The sequence below is a fragment of the Pogoniulus pusillus genome, chromosome 26 (genome assembly GCF_015220805.1).
Source record: "Pogoniulus pusillus isolate bPogPus1 chromosome 26, bPogPus1.pri, whole genome shotgun sequence".
In the NCBI taxonomy this organism is placed as follows: Eukaryota; Metazoa; Chordata; class Aves; order Piciformes; family Lybiidae; genus Pogoniulus; species Pogoniulus pusillus.
The window spans coordinates 3,939,359-3,957,395 of record NC_087289.1 but is presented as its reverse complement, the minus strand read 5'-3'; the positions used below and the strand labels follow the sequence as shown (position 1 = coordinate 3,957,395).

Below are 18,037 nucleotides of genomic sequence, written 5' to 3'. Positions count from 1 at the left end.
TAGCATCTTCCTCCTGCCACCCACCAGATGGGTTCCTTCACATCAGCCTTCCGAGTCCAGAGAGTGAGGAGACACCCAAAGGACAGAACTTCACTTGCCATCAGGAGAAGGGCTTATTAGACCCGTGGGACTTGGCTATGCAGAACCACACAAACCACCTCTGCTCATTCCTTCAGCAGGAAGCAATACAGGACAGCATGGCTTTACTTACCTGGTGCCAAATCAGCTCCACTGGCTGGCTGTACTGAAGCTGCTATACCAATGACTGGCCAGACTTTGATAGCTAGAGAAACTTGGTGCCTTTCCCACTCCCTTGGACCAGTCGCTGGAAGCACACCCCTGCGAGATGGAGAGCATCATCACTGGAGCCCAGCTCTGGCACAGAGGCTCTACTAAAGCACTGTCCCATCTGCTCCTTTGCAAGGAAATGCAGAAGAGATTTATCTTTAAGCTAAACCTAGTTTAAAAACAAACAAAAAGAAGACAAAAAGGGAAGTGGTGCACTCATGAATTGTAAAGGACATCGAGTCTACATTTTTCATACTTAGAAAGCAGCCCTGTGAAAAGCAAAAGCCATTGACAAAAATCTCTTTGGTTTCTAGGCTGATGCTAAACCAGAAGCTCCCTGAACTGAGGATCCTTCCTTTTTCCCTTCCCCTCGCCCCATGCTGCCTTCTAACCACTGACAGTGGTTAGAAAACAAAAATTCATGTTTCAGTCCAGTACCTTTATGCTCATCTCACACTAGAGGGTTTTTTCCATTCCCCTGGGGTTGGGCAGGCCATGATTATCACTCTAATAGAGTTAATTAAGAGCCTTGAGGCCCCGATGTTTTGTTTTCTTTGGGTCTAGACCTAAGCCTTGGGCCTCTGAGCTACCTGCTCTGCCCCAACACTTTCCCTGAAAAAAAACCCAGCTAGGCACAACACAGCAATCAGCTCTTCAGGAGCCTTACTGTGTCTTGGGGGAGCAGAGGTGGATGTTTGCTTCTTCACAGCACACAGCTGAGCTTCATGTGCTGTGGCAAGCTCCCCAGAAAGGGACAATCTGTGCTGATCATAGAATCAACCAGGTTGGAAGAGACCTCCAAGATTATCCAGTCCAACCTATCCCCCAGCCCTATCCAGTCAACCAGACCATGGCACTAAGTGCCTCATCCAGACTTTTCTTGAACACCTCCAGGGACGGTGCCTCCACCACCTCCCTGGGCAGCCCATTCCAATGGGAAATCATTCTCTCTGTGAAGAACTTCCTCCTAACATCCAGCCTAGACCTACCTTAACTGTGAATTGGACAAGAGCTCAAACAAAAGTAATCTTAGGGAATGAATCAATAAGACAAGGTACATGGCTAAGAAGCTCATTTCCAGGGTGGGCTTGGGATGCCTGCAGTCTCCCTAGGGAGCAGGTGAAGGCCATCAGGGGCTATAATTGCTTACCCTTAAGTGCTGGGAGAGCTATCTCCCAAAATGAGGTTTCCCCCTTGCCACAGCCTGACTCAACCCGCTGTGAATTTCTGAGCTCAGGTAAGGAATTTTCTGTTTCTTACAAAACAAATAGGGGAGCATAGGGTCACTCCCCTGTGTGGAATAAAATCATAAAAGGCTTTTATGTGGGAATCTTGCTGTCCTCTGGAGAGTTATAAAGATCAAAGGCAGTGGCTAATTGCAGGTGAGGTTACCGCGGTGAAACAATTAGCCCATGCTTGCGCATGTAGAAATGGAGAGGGAGCGTTGCTAGCAAGCTGAAGTGTCTGCTATAAAACTGCCTTCCATTTTGGGAGATGTTAAATGTTCTCTTGATGAGTTATGATTCTTCTAAGTGACTACTTTCAGTCCACAAACCCTAGCACCTCACTCGTTCCTGTTCCTTTTCTAGGCTTGTGGCAAAGAATACACACAGGACTTTAATGATGGGGAGGAATGAGAACAAAGTATCACGGTGTTCTGGAGAGGAAACTCTGCTCTTCAGTCCCTGAGAGCTTTTAAGGTAGGAAAGATGAAAAAGAAGAATTGCAAGATAAGGGTCTTAAAGTTTAAAGGTTTTAAAGCCTTTGTCTCAGATCGTTTCAGGACCATTCAGTAGCTTGAAGGATGAGGGTAATCTGTTGGTATGATTTGAAACTGTCAGATCTACAAACCCAGAATGACAAGAAGTTTCTATAAAGCTGAAAGCCCCCCAAAGAGGTCTCTGAGATGAAAGTCGACCCCAGTTTGTTTATTAGTGCTGTTGAAATGATGATGAACTGTAGGGGGAAAATGTCATTAAGAGGAGTGAAGAGAGGCTTGGAGGGAGTCGAGCTGGTGATTGAACGACAAAACAGCCTTGAGAATTCATGCTTGAGAAACCAGAGTCTGGAAAGGACGAGCAGAGCTGAACAGGCACAGTGCTTGCATCCAGGGTAGCCAATGTTCGAGAGACAAAGCCTGGGGCTGGCTCTGTGGTGAGCTGTCTGGTCAAAGGAACAGACCGAGTATGAGCAGAGATGGGTAAAAACAAGGACCTGATGTTTTACAAGGGTCTCCTATTGTCCTCTCAGAGAAGAGGCTGAAAAAGCCAGGGAAAAGGAATGAAGGCTTGGAGAATGGAGAGTAGTGTTGTGTAAGAAGAGAATGATTGAGGTAGCAAAAGGGACTGTGAAAGAAGCAAAGGGGTAAATAAGAAGGGAAATGCATCTGTTTTCCCTTTGCTCTTACTTCATGTGAGAGAGATGCTCAGTGAAGAGGTGAACAAGCAGATTTTCAACCAGCCTGAAACAAACACAAGTCTTTTATTAACTCAGGAGGCAGCTGGGTTGGGTTTTTCCCCCTATTTTTCTATGCAGATGGAAAACCTACGAAAGGGCTGATGATACACAGCCAAGCCCTGGGGACACAGGGACATACAGACCTGTAAGAGAGGCACTAGTCAGGCTGCACGGCCAATTGAGTGCCCCGTTCAGAAACAATCTGTAACGTTTCCTGCTGGGCTTTCCCCATTCTGCTTCATGTCTTTGTTAACATCTGAAGCAAGACACCTGTGCTCTGAGCTTCGAAACATGGTGCGGCTGCTGCTTAACCCCTCTTTTCTCAACAGCTATCTCCTCTCCTCTGCACCGACGGCCTAATTGCATGCGTGCATGTTGACATAGGGTGGAAAGAAGAAAGTTAAGCAATTAGTTGCTGCCATTGCAGGCCCTGCCACAAGATAATTGACAGCCATTAAGTAATGTTTGGTTCTGAAATGTAGCAATTATCTTGGTAATTGCGAGGATGTTCTTTGAATTCTAACCCATTTTTACTGATGCGTTGAGTGTTTCTGCTCTGCATCTAAGCTGCTGGAGTGCCTGGTGTGAGACAGTGGGGAAGCAAGCGCAGAGAAGGAAGGAAGCACCTCCTTTTGGAGAGCCTGACAAGAGCCCAGATTTGGTGGTGCTTTTAGGCTAGCTTCATCCTGATCTTGCCAAGACCTCTCAGCCTTAGCAGGGAGATCTTCTCCTTCCTAAAGCCAAAGCAAAGACGGGGTGGTGGAGCACACTCTGCCTGCACTAGCGCTTATCCTTGCCGGGTTTCTGCCTCCTTTCACATGTGCAAGCCGTTCTTGCACAGCACCAAGCTGCTTTCTGGTCTTGAAGGTTTGCAGTCCAGTCCCTCTCCAGTCAAGAGAAATGATCTGAGCTTCAAGAGGATTGGTCTGGCCACTAGAGGGTAGCACAATTAAAAGCATAGGGGAGTCTCACTCGTGGAAGTTGGCCTGGCTGCACTAGGGGTTACACAGCGGGGTCAGACTTCTGCAGACCCCGTGGCTGCACAGTGCCTCCAGGCTACTTGCTGCCCGGTGGATGGAGCAGTGCAGGAGCAGGAGCAAGCTCATGGTGAGGAGAGGACTTGCCATGGTGAGGCAGGACCGTGCGGCAGCAGAAGCCAAGCTAAGCTCCTAGTGTTGCTCCTGTTTTTGTTGGCCACCATCCCACTTCTTCCCTTCTCACCAGAGGCCAAGGTCCTAAAGGAACTCTTTGGCTTTATGCAATTTCTTGAGCTGTGTATCTAAAGCTAGGCTCAGAGCTGGGATATCACCAGGCCAAACAGACAATAACAAGGCCTTTCTGTGTTTTCTGAGCTAGCACATCTATGAAATGCTCCTTGGGTTAAAAATACTGGAGTATGTGCTTCTCTTCTGTTGGCCTCTGCTAGTGTGCACAGAGTGCCACGCACACTAGCGGGCGAGAACGTGGCTGGTTCTTAAAATCACACTACTCTATGAATGGAGAGAAACTAGTGCTGGGTCACACAAGAAGAAAGGTTGTAATTTTAAAGCATGCCTCTGAAGCCAAAGGTCAGAGGGGAGCTGTCTTCTCAAACAAAATCCCTATCACGACACTGTATTAACATGATACTTAAAAATGCAGCTGCGCTCTCGGGTTAAAGTCCTGGCTCTGCAGAGAGCACACTCTGGCAGGATCAGTTTCAAGGATGGAGAAATGTGGTGCATGACACACACCAAAATGTCTGTCTCCTGATCTGCTGCACAGAAATGCATCAAGCATGTCTTGAAACGTGGGCTTTGCCAGGTGCCAGCGTGTGCCAGGGACAGGGGTTAGTTATGTTAGTGTAGTTAATTGGAGATATGGATAAGTCTGTGAAGAAGGCAAATGCTTTTCTTATAGTCGTGTGGCTCATTAGAGCAATTGCATAGTACTGGCAGAGCAAAAGAGCTTTTTATCTTCGAGGGTATTTGTAGCATGCTAAGAAGCTTCATTACTTGATGGGGGCTATGATGATGTTTCCTCACCGTGTTTTGGGCAGCGCTGAGATATGAGCAGGTGCTCTGCAATAGCACAGTGCAGTGTTATGACACTATTGTGAAAGAATCTGGGTGACTCAAGGCAGAAATTTCTCATTGCTTAGAAAAGGGCCAACTTGAAATTGATCCTCACTAGTTGCAGGATATCACCACTGTGGGTAGCAAGACATAATAGCACAGAGTGCTTGTTTAACTGTGAATGTTTCCTTTTTAACCCACAGGGCAGGCTGTGGCTCTTGTGCTGTGTCTGCCCATTTTAAACCAAAAGATTGCTACCCATCAGCTTAGTGAATCCTCAGAGGCTGTTGCTGGTCAGCAGACAGAAAGGACAGCTTAATCTCTCTTCCCAGGTTACCCTAATTGTGAGATGACTCCCTTATCGCTCGTGCACACCAGTTAAAGTCCAGGAATCCTAGCAACAGTTAACCTTTTGGGTGGGTTTTATACCATTCCTCCCATCAGATACACAGTACCCTAGGAGCAGCAAGGGAAGCCATATATGTTTCTCATCTTGTTGTCAGGCTGCCAGGTCATCTGGTTGTCTTCAGATTGTGCTTTGGAGAGGGGAGTCTGTTTGTGCAGTGTTAGGCACGTCTGCAGTGAGGGTCATTGCCTTCTGGAAGAAAGGTGTCCTTCCTAGAGACAAGAGCAAGAAGGCAATGGCCTTTGAACATACAAACTCCTTAGGAAGTGACAAGTGGATTCATCTACTGCTTTCCCTGGTAGCTTCCAAGTCCCCTGTGTGTCCTGCTGCATTGCTCTGGGGCATGCTTTGTGGGCAAGACTGCCCAGGGGTGGCAAACAAAACCCAGGAGGCTCTGGAGCACCTTCCTGCAAGAAAGGACCATTCGACTGGCAGCATGAGTGTGAACTGCTCCCCTGAGCTATTTGAAGCATCAAGTACAGTAGTGTGTTGAGTTGTGGACGGTGGCCTTTTCCTTGTTGCCTTAGGGAACAAACAAGTCTCTCGTTAGCCTTTGGGTGGCCTGGTGTGAGCTGTGTATTCGGGATGGCACACCACTTCCCTGGCCTGACCCTGACCCTGGAGCACAGCGGGAGGAAGATGGCTGGGAGGGGGAGAGGAGCTATTTTTGCTCAGGTATCGCTATCTAGTTAGACTCCAAGATGCTGTCCTTCACTGCTGTCTGCCTCCTCACTTGCTCTGTGGCTCTCAAGTGTTTACCATTGACAGGCTGCGAGCAGATGGACTGGCAAGAAGAGATAAATTTGACCCAAGAAGATGTCATTTGAGGAACAGCTGAGGCTAGTGTTTCACCAGATGTCCCAGCCTTAACCCATTAGCAGCTTCAAGGAACTCAGCTTAGACACAGTTTGTTACCATGCAGCAAGGGCACAGAGGCTGTTGGTAAAATGTGTGCAATAAGCAGATATTCTAGGCTTTTCCAAGGGAGCTGCTCTGAGCTTAAAGCCCAGTAAGGGAGTGAAGTAGTTATGGTTATATAGGTGTCCTCTACAAGCTTGGCTCAGACAACTGGAGTTAGTCAAAATGTGATCCATTTAAGTGCTAGGTTCAGGAACCAGCAGATACCCTGTTATGACAATACTGACAAATGCTTTCAAAGGCATCCACATGGTTGGGGTGGTTGGTTTTCCCCTTAGTGATACTGTCTGCATTGAATGTTCCAAGGGACACTGCTGCTTCTGCTGCCAAGTTAAATATGTATGCATGTGCTTCGTGGCAGAGTACCTCAGGCCGTAACAATGTGGGCTGCACATCATTGGGTTGTGCCTAGAAAATGCTATAGATCACTGAAGCACCCACATGAGTGGGTGGAAATGCACACAGTCATTGAGTGAGGGAGTTATGTAGAGCAGTACCTACAGCTGCAGACAGCACTTTCCAGCATCCTCAGCTGAGAGGCAAGTACAGCATCAGAGCAGTGCTGCTCCTCATCTGCACCAAGGGTTTCTGTAACTCTGCTTGTGTGGCCCTCCTTAAAGGGTGGTCACCTGGCACTCAGATGAGTTTAACAAACCACATTCAAACAGGTACAGTGAAGCTGTGGCTGTAATGTCATTCCTTGGTGTGGAGATGTGGGATTTATGGGTATTTGATTTTATGGGTATTAGAGCTAGTGAGACAAGCTAGCTGTGGGTGCATCTTCCTCCATGGCACTGTCTCTCACCTTCCACTGATGACTTCATGCTGCTGTTTGTTGGAGGCAATTTTACCACTGGTATTGCTGGTGTGGCAGCTCCTGCCTTTTGACAGTGTCTGGGATGGCAGGGACACAGGCAGATGTGTTAGCACACAGGTCTGTGTGTTATTTGCCCATGCACCTTTCTTGCTGTCAGTGTTGTGAAGATCTGAGCATCCTGAGGTGGTTTCCTTTGCAAAGTCTGAAGAAGACCAAGTTTACAGTATCTCATGTTAAATCTCAGTTTGTTACCTTTAGCTCTGCTGGATTCACCACAGTATATGCTCCCAGCTGACACAGCCAGAAAGCTCAGGGGAAGCTAAGCACCTTCCCATTAACTGGTGTTTGTTAATGGATGCTTTTAACCCTGGGGAAATTGGAGTCTAATCAAATTGCCCTCTCCAAATTAATTGCCTTGTTCAAGTCTTGATGTGGAGGTGGAAGAGCAACTCCTTTCCCTTTATCTGAGAGACTGCAAGGGAGTGTTTGATACTGTAGGAGCATTTTTCTTGCTGGGCCTTTCATAGGTGATTCTGGGGAAGTCACAAGTTCAAATTGACCTCTGTCTTTTCTCTAAAGCTCTGGGATAGAGCATCCCTTTTGGCAGTGGTCTGTGCAGCTTTCTACCAATTTGTGTGAGACTGGTTTATACTGGCTGTGAATCTAGCCAATGTCCCCAGATCCCCATGAATCTACCCTTTTCTCATCCCACTGTGGGGGGTATCTTACGTTTCTCGACCTCTTCCTGCTTGGTTGAAAGGATGCTATCATCCCCTGAAGACAGGGGCCAGAGCTCATTAGCAAAGCCTTTCTCTTGCAGGCACTTCGTTGTGTGCTGGTCTCTGGATTGTTCAGGGAAACCACTCCTGGGCTGGAACACGAAGCTAAGAGCTCTCTACTGCAAGGATTGCACTGCAGACATTTTCTTCTCCATTTGAGCAGGGCTCTGAGTGCTCAACTGAGAATGCCAGCATTTGTGCAAGCTGCACAGCTGCTTTCAGATGCGTGTGCTGTTTACATGCAGGCTTCAGCTGGTTGCTACAGTAGGATTTAGCCCAGGGTCTGTCCGGGAAAAGCTTCCCTTTGCAACAGAGATGAGGCAGTGTTTGTGTTGCTAGTAGTACAAGTTGGCTGATTTTATTACTCTGAGACTTGCCTCCTGGACAAGAAAAAACACAGAAGCCACCCCAGAAAGAAGGAGGATTCAGCAGTGTGAATCTACACAGGGGACATTGGTGCTTTTTTTGCTGGGGTGTTTGATGTCTCTTACCCTCCTGGAAGTGATAGCTCTGTTGTTACTGGAGAGGGCAAGTAAATATGAAGTTCAGAAAGCATGGAATCCTTCTTGCTCCCCTAGCAAGGTTTTGGCCACAAAATGGCCTCTTTGCTGTGAAATCTCTTCCTCCCTACCTTCCCTGTCCCTTTGTGTATCAGGGTGAGAGATACAGTAACGAGGACAGGCTGTATTTGAACTAGAGTTTGGCTGGGCAAAAGCTGAAGTTGTTCTGTGCGTGGGGATGGGGAATCCAGCACCGCTGCTGGCTGACCTTGCCAAGCTGTCCAAACACCAGGGGGTGTTTGAAGCATCACCATTTTAATGGCATTTACTTTCCATGTTCAGGAAGGATTTTCTACTCCTGTTCCTCTCCACCCTCCCTAGAGTGCTGGGAAGTTCATCCCAGACAAAAAAACCCATCAAGACTGGAGGATGTGTCTCTCTTGTGGGTTTGTGATAGCTGATAAGAGCTGTGGAAAGTCCCAGAGGTGAGCATTTTCCTTCATTACTCAACAAGACTTGGTGCTAATATTTCTTAGGAACCTGCCAGTCTCCACATCTCTTTCCAGGCTGTTTGTTTGCTATGCCATGTACAGTACCTGAATTTTTCAGTCTGTTGAACTGGGCTCAAAAGCTTCTCAAGGGCCACTGACTGGGGACTCTGTGGGTTTTGAGACACCTGATGGGAATGGTTCACCTCTGCCTTTCCAGAAGAGCTGAGCATTCTTTAGTGTTCCTAGGCTAGCAGTTTTAATGAGATCTCTGAAACATCTCTTCCCTGCAGTCTTATTTTGCTGCCTAGGAACCACAAATGGGAATCTTCTTTGCAGAGAAAGCAAATCTTTTATTCAAAGTAAACATTTTTGGGGCTTCTCAATTTCATTCTGATGCATTTCATCAGTCTAAAGCTTTGTAGTTTTCTGATTTCAACCCAAAGAAATATATGGGAAATGGTAAGTTTAGGAAAACTACTCTTGACAAGGGGAATTTTAGGAGTTTGCTGGCATGGTAATTCTGATTCCAGATTCAAATCTTTTGGTTTAAAATGGTGCATGAGAAAATTTGGATTTGTCTTGCTGGGGAATTTTTATTATCTGGTTTGGGTGAGGGTTTTTAATCGGGTTCAAAGCAAGACAATGAGATCCTTCCCTCATTGCCTTTTTGGTGTTTTAAATGCATGGCTCATGGTAAGCAGTAGAGCAATGTTTTCTCCTTGATGGGTAGTGGAGCTGAGAAGTTATTGACATTACAATTAAGGCCAGATTCTGCAGTGCAGGAATAGAATTAGCCCCCTCATGGCCAGTGACATCATGTAGCAAATGTTGTAGCCAGGTGGGGTTGGTCTCTTCTCCCAGGCAATCAGCACAAAAGGACAGAGTATCAAGTTGTGCTGGAGGAGGTACAAGATGGATGTTAGGAGAAAGTTGTTGGCAGAGAGATTGGCATTGGAATGGGCTGCCCAGGGAGGTGCTGGAGTCACCATCCCTGGAGGTACTGAAGCAAAGACTGGGTGAAGCAGTTAGTGCCATGGTCTGGTTGATTGGCTAGGGCTGGGTGCCCTTGGAGGTCTCTTCCAACCTGGTTGATTCTGTGATTCTATGTGTGCTGCGTGTTGGGCAAGATGCCTCAGCTCACACTTCCCTTCAACTTGCATTACACACACACATTGACTGTAGCTTCAGGCAGCCTTTTGGGAACAGTGGGGAGAGAAATCAGTGCTCCATGCTGTCCCTTAGCATGCACCATTCTGCAATGCCAATGGCACAGATGTGTTTCATCTGACCTGGCTCACCTCTGTACCTCCTTCCTCCTTGCAGCAGTCCCAGGTGATGAGAAAACCATTCTTAGAGAAGTTCCCAGGTCCCAGAGCTGGTGAAGCTCATGGTGTTTTGAGTTCAAGCCACTCCTGGGCTGTGCAGACATTTGCTTGTAAGCTGCAAGGTGGCTGTGCAGGACCTCTCCTCTCAAGGGAGTGCTTGGCCTGGCCTGGAGGGCAGCCTGCACCAAGAGTGGCAGGTGATTTCCAGAGCAGCCCTTACAGGACCTGCAGCCCAGGCAATTGCTGGGTTCACCTCCAGGACGGCTCTTGGGGGTTCACTGCAGGCCAGGCGGGAGGAAGTCACCGCCACTGCCTGGCTTAGATCTTCCCAAAGTGCTGAAGGCAGAAAGGAGAACAAGCAGCAGACAGCAAAGGAAAGATTAATTGGCCAGCCGCCTGAAGGGCTGGTTGGGGTTGTATTTCTTGTTCTTACCCTTGCAAATTTCTCCAGGATTGTAAATCTTGAGCTGCTTCCCAAATGAGGAGACTTCAGGTGTGTTTTTCTAAATAAGCAAACCTGAGCATACCTCAGTTCTTTGACTCAACACACAGGAATTCCCATTGGCTTTATTGCACACTGGCAGGCGTGCTGGGGAAAGCAGGACAGATCAATAGCTGTGTTTGAAGTGGGGCCATAAATCACTTGTGACACCAGGCAGCAGATTGACTGACTGGTCTTGTTCCTCCTCCTCCTCCCCTCCCGGCACGCCAGCGCTGACCCCAGCTTGCCATCGAGATGTCGGTGAGGGCTGGCTGTGATTAATGCTGCCAATGAAAGCCTGGCCCAGTTGGCAGCAGGCAAGCTTGAGCCAAAGGTCTCCAGAAGGAAAAGTCCAAGGACAGTGCTGTGAGTCAGATGAGGAGTAAATGGAAATTGGTTAAATCCTCCCTAACTCCTAGCACCGTTGTCCCATGTGCTGTTCTTGGTGTCCCCGTGAAATTGTTGCTTTCCACGAGTGTCTGCCCTTGTCCCAGTCGTGTTCTGTGAGTGCTTTACATCACAGGCTGGGCAACAGCAGCGTTAAAGCTGCAAAAAGGACAGGAGGGTTTCTGATACTAGACGTGGGAATCTGGCTTCTGATGGGGTTTGGCTGTTCAGAAGGAGCCGAGATGGGGAGATGGTTTTGAATTTAATGTTTTCTGCACTGGAAATTGTAGCCTTGGGGTGAGAGAAAATCAGACATAGCCCTGGTCTAGACAGGCGAGGGGTGTGAGAACCTCCAGAGTGCCAAGCACTCCCCTCCCCTGCCCCTGTGCACCAGGGCTGGCGTGGGAAGGGAGGGACAATAAGAAAAACTGCTGGAAAAATCATACCACTCTTGTTTGAAGTTTTCAGACCGCTCTTTTGTTTTGTACTGATAGGTTGAGATTAAAATTGGGGAACTTATAATTAAAGAATAAAAGCAATAGAAAGCACAGCCACTCATCCACTTTGAAACTCTTCCCTTTTTTTGGTGGGAGCTAAGAATGAGCAAGATCTAGATTTTTAAATCCAAGCTGAAAAATAAACCCTCTTCCAGTTGCAGTAGTGGCTTGTCATCTGGCTTTGAAGCCTTCTCTCTGGAGGAAAACAGTTAAGCCACTAAATCCTATCCCTGCATGCACAGAGCTTGCTCCTTCCATGGGAGCACAGGATACTGGGAGTGTCTTGTGCCAGTAGATAAGAGTCAAGATGCCAGGGCTGTGGGTCTGCCCACAGGCAAGATCTTAATTAAAAGTTATCTGTATTATATCAAATAGGGTTTTTTTTTCCTGCAAATTTTCAAACTTATTTCCATGTCTCAGAAACTAAAGAGAGGAGGATGACAAAGCTGGTGAGAGGCCTGGAACACTGTATGAGAGGAGGCTGAGGGAGCTGAGGGTGTGCAGCCTGCAGAAGAGGAGGCTCAGGGCAGAGCTCATTGCTGTCTACAACTACCTGAAGGGAGGTTGTAGCCAGGTGGGATTGGTCTCTTCTCCCAGGCAACCAGCAACAGAACAAGGGGACAGAGTCTCAAGTTGTGCCAGGGGAGGTCTAGGCTGGATGTTAGGAGGAAGTTGTTGGCAGAGAGTGATTGGCATTGGAATGGGCTGCCCAGGGAGGTGGTGGAGGCACCGTCCCTGGAGGTGTTGAAGCAAAGGCTGGATGAGGCACTTAGTGCCATGGTCTGGTTGATTGGCTAGGACTGGGTGCTAGATTGGACTGGATGATCTTGGAGGTCTCTTCCAACCTGGTTGAGTCTATGAATCTAAAGGAATATTTTGCAGGATATTGACATCCATAGTTTTTTCATCTAAGCAATACTTCCCCCCCCCCCCCCCCCCCCCCCCGAAAAGGTCCAATCCCTATGCTGATGCAGTGTTTGACAGAGAAATCACAATAGGAAGCATTGATGGACTTTGTTGTTTTTTCTTTTTTGGTAACTCAGTAAGAACTGTGCAGGAGGCAGGAAATACCACCAATGATAGCATCTTCAAGACATTCTTCTTGAAAAAGCAGACTTCTAATCGAGTCACACAATTTCTTAGATTGGAAAAGACCTTCAAGCTCACCAAGTCCAATCATTAGTTTCACACTGACAAGTCCTTGACTAAACCAAATCCCTCAGTACAACATCTAAGCACTATGAATCGCTGTGGTTGGAAAGCATCGCCAGCATCATCCAGTCCAGCCTTCATCCCAGCATCCTTCATCACTAGACCATAGCCTCAAGCACCACATCCACTCTCCTTTGGAACACCTTCAAGGACAGGGACTCAACCACCTATGTGGGCAGCTTGTTCTAGTGCCTGACCACCCGCTCAGTAAAGAACCAATAGACATCCAAGGGCCCTGCAAATAACCCCAAACCCAACAAAATGCAGTAGAAATCAGCTAATGCCAAGGCAGGGCCCTTCCACATTTGCAGGCAGTGCCAATGTGCAGTGCTAGCACATGCCAAAGGCTTCCTGTGGCATGGGGAAGATGGAGTTTGATGTTTCTAAGCTCTTTGGTTCCTGGGCTCTGACAGTGGGCAGGTCTGGCCAGGTTGCCTGCCTTTTTTTTTTTGTCAGGGCAAAGCCAAAACTCAGAAATGGAAACTCTTGGTGAGGGGATAGCTTTTCTTACCCTGCCGTCATGCTCTTCTCAAGCACAGCTGAGTTTTACTTTACAGCTTTTCCCTTTCATCTGAAACCTTCCAATTTCAGGCAGGTTAGCTTGCCAAGGTGCACCTTCCCTTTCATAAATATTGCAGTAGCTACAGGCTATGGAGAGTTAGCCAAGCCAGTTCTCTTCATCTATCATGATCTCACCCCTCCCTTAACCCCCTCCTCTCCCGCCCTCTCATTAAATAAGAACAAAAGGCAAACCGTAACCCTCTCACATGCCACATTAATATATGGGATAATTTTCCAGTTCTGCCCAGTTCTGGTATGGCAGCTGAGTGACTCTGTAGAAAATGGGGCATCCCTTGTGCTGGGAACACTTGCAGTCTCCTGTCCAAACTTGCTCCAAGCTGGAACATCCTGGGCTGCCCAAACGCTGCTGAAAGAACAGTGAGATATTGGGCACTTTGTATGCCCATGGGCTTCAGAGGTTGAAAGATCCATCCCTGCTCCTTGGAACCTAAGCAGCAGCGTCCCTAACTGTTGGACTGGATGAGCTTGGAGGTCTCTTCCAACCTGGTTGATTCTCTGATTCTATGTTTCCTTGATCTTCATCTCATTGAGGGTTAGCAGAGCTGGTGCCTCTGATGTTTTGCAGGTCAGGCCTCTGGGGAACTGGCACATGCTCTCCTCTTACCTACCATGAAGGCTTCCTCCTCCTGGGGCCAGCTGCCCTTCGTGCACGCAAGGGCTGTGGAGAGCTCTGCAGCTGGCGTCCCTGCCTGGAGCAAGGGCTGCTCTGCCTCCCACCTGGGTTGCAGGGGAGTTCAACTTAGTTCTGCAAACAGAAATGACTTGAAATACAGGTTCCCAGTGCACAGCTAAGTAGAGAATGTTTTTTCCTCCCGTGGCCCTCCAGGACTGCTAATGTGCAGGAGAATGGGGGTTTGTGTGCATCCTCACTGCAGTTCTGTTTGAGGCTCTGTACACACACATATATGTGAGTGTAGGAGTGCAGGAAGACACACTTTAAATCAATATTCTTTCACCATCATTCAAGGATAGATTTACCTGTGGTTACAGGAGCCAATGAGAAATGATTAATGTATTAGATCATGAAACTATTAATTTGCTTTGCTATCCTGAACAGAAGGTGCACCAAATGCTGGACTGTGTAGAGATCTGTTAGCGGCTGCACCACAGCAGTGCAGCTTGATCTGACTGCTCAGTGCTAAGGCATGAAGGTTGCACACAAATGCAGGCCTGAGATCATAAGGTGATGAAGTGAAGAATTGAAGAAGAGCAAAATCTGTAGAGTGATATGAAAATATGCTTCCTGCCAGGAATTTCAGGTACACAAGGAAGCATAACAAGGAAACAAATTCTCCTGTCTCAGATTTTCAGGGAAAGTCCAATCAGATTTTTTTTTCCCCCTTGGAAAGCATAAATTGTCATAAACAAGGCCCAGAAGTGCCATAAAATCTTAGCATTTCTCCTGAAGGTAGGTCAGATCTTGCAGCTTAGATGAGAAATACATTCCATGAAGCACAGGGGTGACTGTGTGACAGGTTTAGACACAAAAGTGATCCAAATCCTGTGTTTCTCTTCTGTTTTCTCAGAAACTTCTAAGTGAGCTCTGATCATTCCTAGGCTGAGCAGGTTTCATGGAGGTTGGTTCTGTGTGCTAGTCTGCTTTGCCATTAGTGCCACTCTTCTTTGCTCCCAGAGCAGAGATGCACTGCTCTGCATTTTCTCCAGCCCCTCATTCCCTTTTACTCCAAGTAGCTTTTTTTTTTGGTGTGTTTAGTGTTGCACCTTTCACCAGAGCACTCTGCTGGATCTTTTGTTGCTGCTGAGAGTGGTTTTCCCTCCTTCCCTCTTTCTCAAATGCCTCCTCCTGCATGCCTACACTTACATCTGTCAAAGACACCGACAGGTGACACCTTCCTCCTCCCCATGGCGTCAAGGCTGGAAAAGGCTGTGGCAAGGGGAGCACTTACAAACAAGGCCAGATTTGGTGCCCAAGGTCCATGATGCATTCTTTTATTTATACCCCTGCACGCACACTTGTGTGTATGTTACAATGACTTCAGGGGACTTTCCGCAAGGATTAACTGAGTTGCCTTCAACAAAGTAACACTGCGAGTGCGCCTCGGCTGCTCCGTGCTTAATCAGGTCTTTTCGTCATTTAGAAGCTGTTTTTCCATAGAGCTCATGCTTAGCAAGAGGTGCACTGGCTTGGGGGTGTAGCCCACAGCCTTAATTCAGGAGGGCTTCATCTTAATTTGCTGCGGCATTCTGTCTCTGATAGCACTGTACTGCAGGGATGGTGCTGCTGCTGTTCCCGTGTGAGCAGTTCCTGCTCCAAAGCGTGTACAGATGCAGCAGAGGAGAGCCAGAGACTGAAAAACAAGCAGCCTTTCTGCAGGGGTGTGTGCACCTTTCATCCTGAAGTCCAAAATAATGAGTGTCATGAAGTGGGTCCTGAAAAGAAATGAGGAGGGAAGACTGTGGGCTTTGCTTTTGCGCTGTGCTTCCTTCTGCAAACGTTCAAGTCACCAGCTGGGGCTGTGCAAGAAGGTGACCAGGCAGTGGGCACAGAAAGTGCTGCTGATGGCGTGGGGAGATAAAGGACCCAGTGGTCTATCTCTCAGCTATTGAGAAAAGTTGTCTGTCATCTTTTTAATGTCCATAGTGCTCTCTTCCTATATCTGAACTTCACTACTGTATTTTCTTAATGCAAAGGTTTGGGTGTTCCCTGCCTCCCCACTCTCGTGAAATCACCCAGAGTAGACTCAGCCAAGCTGGAAGTTAAGGAATGAAGCTTTATATTTACAGCTTAGCACAATATACAAGCAGATATTTACAATATATCACAAACATCTACAGCTATATACAGAAATATATAAGTTACAGGTAATGCAGAAACACAGCAGTCCTCCCAGAAATCAGAGTCCCCAGGAGGGGCTCCCAACCACCCTTCCACCTTCTTTCCACCCCTGTACCTTGTTCCAGAGTTTGCCTTATGTGCAAGGTGAGTTTGCATGGTCAGCAAGGGAGAGGTTAGAAAGCAGTAGGATTAGTTACACAGAAGCAGCTCAGGGCACCCACCACAACAGACGATATTGGGAAGAAGTTCTTCACAGAGAGAGTGATTTCCCATTGGAATGGGCTGCCCAGGGAGGTGGTGGAGGCACCGTCCCTGGGGGTCTTCAAGAAAAGACTGGATGAGGCACTCAGTGCCATGGTCTAGTTGATTGGATAGGGCAGGGTGCTAGGTTGGACTGGATGATCTTGGAGGTCTCTTCCAACCTGGTTGATTCTATGACATTGCCTGTCTCCCACTGTCTTATGTGTGTTTTGTGTTCTTGTTGTTGTACAGCCCAGCAAGCCTATGAGTGAAGCAGACATCACCACTGTTTCCTTTTCACAGCCTACAATCTCATTTTTTCTCGTTGCCATATTCCAATTAGCCTCAAGCTAGCACACTTAAAAATAATTTCTAGCCCATAGTAACTTCAAGGTGTGCAGATTGCTCAGTACTTACATTAAGATGTAATGCTTCACTATTGATAGTAAAGGTCTCTTCTCTCCTGAGGCAGAGACTGTAATGAAAAAGACCAGACCAAAAGCTGTGACTAGCACTCAGGTGCAGCAGTCCCCATGCTGTCCTGGCTAACTAACGTTCACCAATGGAAGGTGCAGACTTTGGTGTGTAACAAGGACATGGAGCCTCTGAGATAGTTTTATGCAGTGGCTGGTACACTTGCATTTGAAGGCTTGGGGCACAAGGAACACTTAGAAAGCATGAGAATACTGCCACTGACATAATGGGGCCAAACTTTACTTTGATCCTCTATGCAGACCTTTGATTCTGAGCCATATGTTATGAAAAAAAAAAAAAGCCAGTTTCCAAACCAGAGGTTTGGTGCTGACCTATCCCTGAAACTTGTCACAGATGTGGGGTAGAAAGCTTGCTGGTTAATGGTTTTGTGTGCAAGAAGAGGAGCCGGTTGTGTTGGTAGCCCTAAATTGAGTCGAAAATGCTGTGAGAGCAGAGTTTCTGAGAGCAAACAAACAAACAAACAACCCCAAACAAACCAACAAAGCCCAAAACCAGCTAGGTCTCTGCAGGTTATGCTACAGTGCTGAAGGACAGGACTGATGCCTGTCAAACTGGAGGGAGGTGATGCTGGCTGTCTACCTAACTCTCTTGAAACCACACCTGGAGTACTCTGTTCAGCTCTGGGATCCCTAGCTTCAAGACATGGACTTGCTTGGGCAAGTCCAGAGGAGAGCTACAAAAGTCATCATGGGGATGGAATACTTCCCCTATGTGGCCCGCTGAGAGAGCTGAGGTTGTTCCACCTGGAGAAGACTCCATGGAGACCTTATTGTGACCTTTCAGTTTTTAAAGGGGGCCTGTAGGAAAGATGTGGAAAGGGAGTCTTTATTAGGAAGTGTAGTGATAAGGATGAAGAGTAATGGTTTCAAACTGGAAAAGTGTGGATTTAGATTAGATATTGGGAAGAAATTATTTGCTGTGAGAGTGATGAGACACTGGAATGGGTTCCACAGAGAGTTTGTGGATGCTTCCTCCCTAGCAGTGCTCAAGATTGGATGGGGCTTTGAGGAACCTGGTCTAGTGGAAGATGTCCCTGCTCTTGGCAGGGAGAATTTGAGCTTGATAATCTTTAAGGTTCATAGAATCAACCAGGTTGGAAGAGACCTCCAAAATTATCCAGTCCAACCCCACCTGGCTACAGCCTCCCTTCAGGTAGTTGTAGACAGCAATGAGGTCTGCCCTGAGCCTCCTCTTCTGCAGGCTGCACACCCCCAGCTCCCTCAGCCTCTCCTCACAGGGCTGTGCTCCAGGCCCCTCACCAGCTTCATTGCCCTTCTCTGGACACCTTCCAGTATCTCAACATCTGTCTTG

At 47.5% G+C, this 18,037-nt stretch overlaps 1 protein-coding gene across 5 annotated transcripts in view; it reads left to right on the top strand.

Annotated features, from left to right (window-relative positions):
- Positions 1-1,448: 1,448 nt before the first annotated feature.
- Positions 1,449-18,037, top strand: part of TP63 (tumor protein p63) — a 176,752-nt gene continuing 160,163 nt past the window's right edge. For 3 of the 5 annotated variants that reach the window (XM_064165625.1, XM_064165626.1, XM_064165627.1), the window contains exons 1-2: positions 1,449-1,525; positions 1,878-1,988. The gene's annotated coding sequence lies outside the window, so the exon portion shown is untranslated. Of the gene's footprint in view, positions 1,526-1,877; positions 1,989-8,561; positions 8,705-18,037 lie in introns of all 5 variants that reach the window. The other 2 variants (XM_064165631.1, XM_064165629.1) reach the window with 1 other exon arrangement.